This window comes from Neophocaena asiaeorientalis, unplaced genomic scaffold (genome assembly GCF_003031525.2).
Source record: "Neophocaena asiaeorientalis asiaeorientalis breed wild unplaced genomic scaffold, Neophocaena_asiaeorientalis_V1.1 scaffold150, whole genome shotgun sequence".
In the NCBI taxonomy this organism is placed as follows: domain Eukaryota; kingdom Metazoa; phylum Chordata; class Mammalia; order Artiodactyla; family Phocoenidae; genus Neophocaena; species Neophocaena asiaeorientalis.
Genome location: NW_020176571.1, coordinates 10,749,845 through 10,759,119, shown reverse-complemented (window position 1 = coordinate 10,759,119; position 9,275 = coordinate 10,749,845). Strand labels below are relative to the sequence as shown.

Here is a 9,275-nt window from a genome sequence, read left to right as displayed (position 1 = left end):
AAAAAAAAAAAAAAAAAAAAAAAAAAAAAAAAAAAAAAGAATGTATACAAGATAAGTTCCAGAAATGGGAAGAGCCTCAACTAAAGTGATACATAAGGAAGAAAAGGAAATAGATAAAAGCCTGAGGACTTGGTAAATGGCCAGGAGGGATGACTTCCAGATCAAAGTGGTGGATGTTTCTTGCCTTTATCAAGGTGAGAACTAAAGGAAAAGGCACTTTTTTGAGGACTGGGAACAGGGTGACTTTAGTTTGGGACACATGGAGTTTGGAATATTTTGAGAAAATTTAGGGAGGTTCTCTCATAAAGATTAACCCACACATATTTTGACTGAACATTTATTGTAGACTTTGACAGGGCAGAGACAAGCGTAACACCACGTTTATTGATTAGACCTTAGCAAAAAACTTTTTTTTCAAAGAGATAAGTTCCAGAAGAATTTCTGGGAGAAGTACTTATGAATCTTTATTATTAAATTTTGTTTCCTGGTCCTGAATCTGATAGCAAAGATCAAAAACTTTCTCTGGAAGAAAATTTAAAAGATCTTCCTTCAGTATTGAAATTGAGGTAGAACATTTTAAGTAACTATTTCATGGTGATTTACTTTCCATGATATATTAACTGTTTATCACATGAACTTCATCTTGGGTCTTGGTTCTGACACACAAAATAGAAACTTTAGTTTTCACACTTATTTAGACATTATTTTTACTTTTGTCACCTGTTATGTTTTGTTGGATTCCAAATTTCAAAGCATTACTATTGAAATAGCAAAAAAGGTAGTAGCAACAATAATGGAATGAATCTCAAGGGATTAATTTTGTTTAACGTTTTAAGAGTTTTTTAAAAAAATGCATTTGTTTCACCTTTTTTTTTAATAAAGAAGATTCCAGTTGCTCCTACAACTTATATTTCACAATCTTTTGATAATTTGGCTTTAAGATGTGGCTAGAAAATGTATTAATAATGTTATTATGTAGGTTTTTTGTACTACTGTGAAACAGGAATTTACTTAATGTGGTTAAAAAAAGGAAACTAATAGAGGTAGTGAAATTATGAGGAAACGAGTCTAAAATTTGAAACTCTCTGTCTGTATAGACAACAGATATGTTATCATCTTCTTGGGGAAAACTGTGCAAGTCTCTTGATTGAGAGAGACAGGCTTGCTCTGAAATTTGTCCTTCAGCCTTGCACACACAGCTACAATTCCAATATAAGGTAGTGTCGAGTTACTCAAACCAGACCTAAGATATCAAAATTCTAATCTGCAATTAGAAATTAAGAATTAATATACTGTACATGTGATGTGAATCTGTCTCCAATGGTGACCCTCCAGCCAGTGTGAAAGTTGGGGATTTACGTGGCCATATAATAAAGCATTGTGTTAAGCCCAAAGGAGCCAATACAATGAGATTTAAGATGCTATCCCTCATTCTTAAGAAGTTTGTAATGAAATTTATTGGACCAAATACACACAAATACATATAACTGAAGAGTGATCTAGATGAGCGGTGAGCTGAGTGCCGAATCAGAATGGGGCAAAGTTGACTTTCTGTTGATAAGACTTTTGGCAAGAACTCTGAGTTAATTTAAGCCAGCAATGAAGAATAGGTACATTTTTAGGAGATGAAGGAAAGAGATCATTCCAGAGCCAAGCAAATCTCCAGCATTTTTATGTATTAGTATTTTGTTTCCTTGAAGCTCTTTTTTTAAAAAAACGAATCCCTTTCAACCTGCCTTGTGTATCAGGCACATTATTCATCCCACCGCACATCTTCTTACCTGCCTTTTATTCTAGTTTCTCGTATATAAGCCGAAGCACCTCACCTCAGCCAGACTGCAGGAGCCCCCTGCTTTCTACCTCAGAGCTCCTCCGAAATCATAACTGTTTAGCACTGGAGCATGTGCAAACCTGAGAGTGAAGGATTTAACACCTCATTTAACACTCCCTTTGACCTATGTGGGATGGGAGCGGTTGGATAAATGCTCCCTCTTCCATCCCTGGGATGGAATCTTCAGAGGCTTATTCTGCACACCTCTTTGGACCATCTCAAAATGCACCCTCCTGCTTTCCCTCCCTCCCTGTTTCACTCTCCTGGCCCCCTACTCCTGTTCTCTGGGAGCACTTCCCCAAATAATTCTCCTTTCATCAACAATCCCAGGCTCTGATTTCTGGAGGGAGTGAGAGCTAAAATACCTACTTACAGTTTTGCTGCCTAGAGGTTGATTATTCATGAATCAGTTATTTTCTTAATGACTCCGATGAAGAGACAAAGCAAATCTAAAAACCAGGTATCAATTTACTGAAAGCCCTTTCGAAGAAGGAAAGGTGCAAAGCCAAGGTACACAGAGGGATGCTGAGTGACCATGCTCATTGAGCATAAAAGAGAAAAGCAATTCAAGGATCACAGTCAGTAAACTATTAGCTAAAACCAATCTGGATAGATTAAGTTGCAATTTTATTGTTTTTATATTTTTCTCTGACATATTCTGCCTCTGCTTTCTCATGTTTCTTTTTTTCTCTAACTGACTGACTACATCAGGCAAAAATTGTATTGCTCAGGGTTGAAAACTACTTCCTCTTTCATAAATGAGGTGCTAGCAAACTTAGGTTCCAAATATGGGAAAGAGGGATTTAGGCCACTTATGATTATTTTACAAATTCTAAGACAGGGTTAGGAATTATTTTTCAACTGAAAACAATTAACTCATAGAAAATATTAGAATAAACAGGTAAATAAAAGAAATTCAATTTGGGTGTTTGGGTTTTTAGAGAGAAATAGGAAAATGATGGGACCTCTTTCATCTTTATTTACAGAAGAAAAATACTCTGCTTTTAGAAAGTAATATTCCCATTCATTCAACAAATATTTATCAAGTGCATTGATTCTAAGGATGTTAATGTTAAAAATGATTAAATCTGGGACTTCCCTGGTGGCGCAGTGGTTAAGAATCCTCCTGCCAATGCAGGGGATACAGGTTTGATCCCTTGTCCGGGAAGATCCCACATGCCACGGAGCAGCTAAGCCCATGCACCACAACTACAGAGCCCGCACTCTAGAGCCCATGCTCCGCAACAAGAGAAGCCACCACAATAAGAAGCCTATGCACCGCAGCGAAGAGTAGCTCCCACTTGCCACAACTAGAGAAAGCGCGCGCACAGCAATGAAGGCCCAACGCAGCCAAAAAAAAAAAAAAGTTGAAATCTCATTTTCATGACTCTAGAGAAAATATCAACACGTGGCCCTTGCCCCTTGGGCATCTGATCGTCCTCTAGGCTCCTTACCCAAGCGTGAAGACATACGACTTGAGTTATTTTAGATTAACTTCTGTGAATGTTCAGATAAATTTCACTTTTGGGTCAAGAACACACACAATTAAACGAGATTCATCAAAGAAACATTACTGTGCCAGCTACAGCACCCCAGGATATGGGGTCATAAGCAGAAGAGGCCCCTGCCTTCACAGAGCTTGTATCGAGCTAGACCGAGATTAGAATTATGTGATATTTGTCTACCTTTTTGCTATTACCCTTTCCACACCATTCGCCTCACAACATGGAGATGTTTTTTTAAAAATAGAAAAGCATAAGGCTTAAATTATTCGAGGATTTAAGAAAATCAGCAAAAAGCATGGGACTGGGCAACCAGGAAGAGTTGATACATGGAGAAAACATTGAGGAACGGAGGACATCAATTAGGGGTAGCAGGAGAAACTCAGATTTTGGCTTAATTCTCAAAGCATTTGCTAAATTGGTCAGTGTGGGGCTTCCCTGGTGGCGCAGTGGTTGAGAGTCCACCTGCCGATGCAGGGGACACGGGTTCGTGCCCCGGTCCGGGAAGATCCCACATGCCGTGGAGCGGCTGGGCCCGTGAGCCATGGCCGCTGAGCCTGCGCGTCCGGAGCCTGTGCTCCGCAACGGGAGAGGCCACAACAGTGAGAGGCCCGCGTACCGCAAAAAAAAAAAAAAAAAAAAAAGTAAATTGGTCAGTGTGTTAGCAGTAAATTTTTCTCATTGAATTCTCTTGAGGACTGGGTAAAAGTTTTTTTCTCCATGCATGGGGGCACATGAGCGTCAAAAAAGCACAGATTTACAGAAGTTTATTATTTGTGGTCAGAAAAGTAGGTAGTACCAGTAACAGTGAAACAGCCACCCTTTTTCATTTCATACAAAGCTCACTGGAGGTGAGGGTGGGAGAGAATGCATGAGAAAAGCTGGGGAGGGGCTGAGGCTGTGGCGTTTGTGTCGCAAAATCAGTTTGGAAAACATACTTATTATATTTGGGAGGAGAAGAAAGGACATATCTATGGATGATGCCAACAATTGTCCAACTGTGGTCAATTGACTTAGTAACAATTAGACTCATTCATCACCAGGAGCCTGTTGACATGTATTCTGCGCCTGCCTATGTTTATCAATGCCATTACTTCCATGTTACCGTTTTTAAAGAAAGCCCACCAATATGGTCATGACTCAGTTCAGAATAAATTGACTTTCCTGCTCAAGATCATTCTTTAAGGGTCATAATCAGCAGTAGCTGATTAGCATAGCTTGACCAAGTCCCAGTGTATCACCCTCTTGGGCCAAGGTGCCACGATGCTCTAGTATTAAGTTTCTAATTTTAGTGCTAATTTTCATAGACAATCTTTGCATCAAAAAAGATAAAATACTGAGTCAGTTTTGAATGTGGAAAATAGATAACCATAGATAAATATTTAATCTGAGCTTTATAGTATCTTAACCACTAAAAACTTAGTGTGTCCGAAACTAAACTCATATTCCCTCCCAGACCTGTTTCCCATCTGCTCCCTCTCTCAGTGATGATACAACAACCATCCACTGAGTCACAGCCTAGATAGAATCTGAGTCATTCTGGCCTCCTCCCACCTCTTTGATGACCTTAATAAGTTTGTCTTTAACCTGAGTAGCTGTACAGTGGTTTCTTAGGCAGAGAAATAAATGCACTACATACCATTTCTTTTCTTCATTTCTTCTTTTTTCTTTTCTCTCTCTTCCTAAGTCTTCCTTCCTTTCACAGATGTTTATTGAGCACCTGTTGTGGGTCAGACACCATATCAAGTGCTGAGGAAACAATCTCTGGCCTCGAGTTCATAGGCTAGAAGCAGGGGCAGACATATAAATTACATTACAATGTGATAAAACTGGAAGAAGACCTGCTTTCAAGGTACATGGAGCTTGTAGAGCAAGTCAGTCCCTACAAAGGGGGTGTTGCTTCCTGAGTCTTAAGTAGCAATTTTGAGATTGCTAGGTATTTAACAAGGGAGAAAATGTCAGACATAGGAAACAGCATATGCAAAGTCAGAGGTGCTGGACCAGCTCATGGCAGGTTGGAGAGCTGTGTGTGCAATGGTTTCAAGATCACAAAGTGCATGGAGTGGTGGATGAAACTAGATAGGTAGGCAGAAAGCAGGTCATGAATGTCAAGAGGGTAAGTCAAAGAATTTTAATTCTAGGAAGTAGAAGCCATTGAAGATTTGGGGTAATTAAGTAAACAAATCAGTTTTGCATTTTAGAAAGGTCACTCTGGCAAAGTATGAAGAATGGTTTAAAGGTCAGAGAGACCTGGAAAAAAAGCCTCTTCATAGTTCAGAAACTATGAGAAAACTCTTTGCATTGCTGTATATCAAGAAGATCCAGACTACTTATGGAAATGTTTGCAATCTGTGAAAAGGCCAACCTACCCTGGAATTAAAGTTGTCATGGTCATAGAGGGAAATTCAGAAGATGATCTTTACATGATGGACATCTTCAGTGCAGTCATGGGCAGGGACAAATCAGCCACTTAGATCTGGAAGAACAACTTCCACATGAAGGGTCCTGGTGAGATAGATGAGTCACATAAAGAAAGCTCACAACATGTCACCCAGCTGGTCTTGTCCAACAAGAGTATTTGCATCATGCAAAAATGGGGTGGAAAAAGAGAAGTCATGTACACGGCTTTCAGAGCACTGGGACCAAGTGTGGATTATGTACAGGTTTGTGATTCAGACACCATGCTTGACCCTGCCTCATCAGTGGAGATAGTAAAAGTTTTAGAAGATCCCATGGTTGGAGGTGTCAGGAGAGATGTCCAGATTTTAAACAAGTATGATTCCTAGATCTCCTTCCTCAGCAGTGCGAGATACTGGATGGCTTTTAACACAGAAAGGGCCTGTCAGTCTTATTTTGGATGTGTCCAGTGCATCAGTGGACCTCTGGGAATGTACAGAAACTCCTTACTGCATGCATTTGTGGAAGACTGGTACAATCAAAAATTTATGGGCAGGGGACTTCCCTGGTGGTCCAATGGTTAGGACTCTGTGCTCCCAATGCAGGGGGCCCGGGTTCTGTCTCTGGTTGGGGAACTAGATCCCACATGTATGCTGCAACTAAGGATCCCGCATGCCGCAACTAAAGACACGGCGTGAGCCAAAAATAAATAATAAACAAATAAATATTAAAAAAAAATTATGGGAAGCCATTGTAGTTTTGGAGATGACAGGCATCTAACAAACCGAGTGCTGAGCCTAGGCTATGCAAGAAAATACACAGCTCGATCCAAATGCCTTACTGAAACACCTAAGGGATATCTCAGATGGTTAAACCAGCAGACCTGTTGGAGCAAGTCCTGCATCCGAGAGTGGCTGTACAATGCAATGTGGTTTCATAAACATCACTTGCGGATGACCTATGAAGCAGTCATCACTGGGTTCTTCCCTTTCTTTCTCATTGCCGCAGTAATCCAGCTCTTCTACGGGAGTAAAATTTGGAACATCCTCCTTTTCTGGTTAACTGTCCAGTTAGTGGGTCTCATAAAATCATCTTCTGCCAGCTGCCTTAGAGGAAATATCGTCATGGTCTTCATGTCCCTCTACTCAGTGTTATACATGTCAAGTTTACTTCCCGCCAAGATGTTCGCAGTTGCAACAATAAGCAAAGCTGGGTGGGGCACATCTGGAAGAAAAGCCATTGTTAATTTCACAGGACTCATTCCAGTATCGGTTTGGTATACAATCCTCCTGGGTGGTGTGATTTTCACCATTTGTAAGGAATCTAAAAAGCCATTCTCAGAATCCAAACAGACAGTTTTAATTGTTGGAACATTGCTCTATGCATGCTATTGGGTCATGTTTTTGACACTGTATGTGGTTCTCATCAAAAACTGTGGCAGGCGGAAGAAGGGACAACAGTATGACATGGTGCTTGATGTACGATCTTACATTTGATGTTTGTAGTTGCAGATGCAGACACACACAAAACCTTACTTCCTCTAGGGACTGTATGGTTGTGGCATCAGATAATGCCACCAAAGGAGACACATCACTGCTGCTGGGACTTGAACAAAGACATTTGTATGGGTTTATTTTAATTCTGCCAAAGTAAAATGATACATGAAGAAGAAGAACTCACATTTAATCGGATACTTCTATGAAAATGGGAAGAATTCTTTGTTTATGCACTTTTTCCTTATTGTACATCCGCCTAACAGTGTTTTGCCCTATATACCTCACTAGTCATGCTTTACGTGGGTAACCATGGAAGAAGAGGATTTTGGAAGCTCAAGGAAAAGTTCTTTCAACATATACAACCTAACTTATGGACTGTGTTGATGCTAATTTTTTTTAAGAAAGGGTTTTCTGTTTAACTCTACCAAATGAAAGGCCGAAGGAAATTTTACAGGCTGTTGTCTGTGCTATATTTTTATATAATTGTACTGTGTTTTAAAATTTTGTATGCCAATTTTAAAACAAATTTTGTATATTTTACTTCTCTGCCAAAATACACCTGTTCTTCCTTTTTTTAAAAAAAGAATAAAATAGGTTCTGAAAAAATTCATACTTAAAAAATTTCTACCCAAAATGTGAAGCTTGGTTGATTTATGTTGTTCATGATAGAAAGAATAAAATGTTTCTCTCTCTCTCTCCCTTTAAAATTGAATAGTTTGTTTCTGTGAAAAAGTATTTAAACTTTCAATATTTTAACTTTTTTTCATTTCTTTAGAAAAGGCCAATATACCTGTCACACTTTGGGAGGAGAAATTCATACTTATGTGTACAAAAAAGAAGTCACTGAAAATCAAGGCCAAAGGGGTAGAAAAGTACAATTTTTTCATAAGATTGAAAAAAAAGGGAATGCTAGTTCTCAAAAGAAAACACTAGGCATCCAGCAGTGGACAAAATCTGGGTATTAAAGATAGTCTTTGGAGATTCTCACAGTGTTTTCCCAGGCTAAGTAAAAAGGAAAGTGGGAAAAATTATCTGTACAATTTGGACAAATACAAAGCAGTTCATCATTTTGTTCTGTGACCTGTATTCACTGGATCCTGTCTATATATTGAACATACTTTACCTACCTTTTTTTTTTTCCAGCTTGTCAGTTCACTTTACATGTTAGTATGAGGTTTATATGGGTGAGTGGGATAAATTATAATAAGGCTAAGGCATACAGATTCAAAATTGGCAGAATCAAGCTCCACATGTCCTCTTTAACTTGCTAGGGAAGATTTTTTTCTGAATTATACAGATAATTGCTTCATCTCTTCAGTTCCTGGCCTACATAAATGTGTTTACATAGTAGACATGATATCAAGGCTTAATAGTTATATCAAGAATTGGCACAGGGCTTCCCGGGTGGCACAGTGGTTGAGAGTCCGCCTGCCAATGCAGGGGACACGGGTTCGTGCCCTGGTCCGGGAAGATCCCACATGCCGCGGAGTGGCTGGGCCCGTGAGCCATGGCCGCTGAGCCTGCGCGTCTGGAGCCTGTGCTCCACAAAGGGAGAGGCCATAACAGTGAGAGGGCCCGCGTACCGCAAAAAAAAAAAAAAGAATTGGCACATAAAAAATTGATGGACCAGGTACCCTCAGCCTTGTTAATTTAGCTACTCTGGGGCCTCAGTTATCCAGTTTGACTTTTGACATGACCCATCTTACCTTGTAGCTGGTGCTGTGTAGACCTGTGTTTAAAAACAACTGAACACATGAAGAGTTGCATAAAAAGTATTGTGAGGAAGCATAAATGGGGAGAAGTATTCAACCATGTATTTCTTGCCTTTGTGCTTCCTTTTTATGCAGACACCTATATGCCATCCATCCTGCTTAAGAAAAAACTGCACATTCTACCTTCAGAGTACAAAAACTTACATAACGTTCTACAACTTAGACTCTCACTGATTAGAGAGCTTGTGAGAAAAAAACAGACCATGCCATTAAATGAGACTAAAACTTGAGTTTGCCTTTTTGAATATTTATGGGCCATATTAAGCTTTGATAACAT

At 39.5% G+C, this 9,275-nt stretch overlaps 1 protein-coding gene and 1 pseudogene across 1 annotated transcript in view; both read left to right on the top strand.

Annotated features, from left to right (window-relative positions):
• PLBD1 (phospholipase B domain containing 1) overlaps nucleotides 1–9,275 on the top strand; it is a 68,990-nt gene that overhangs the window by 9,497 nt on the left and 50,218 nt on the right. The gene's annotated exons all lie outside the window — the stretch shown is intronic.
• Nucleotides 5,435–7,226, top strand: LOC112391678 (hyaluronan synthase 2 pseudogene; annotated as a pseudogene).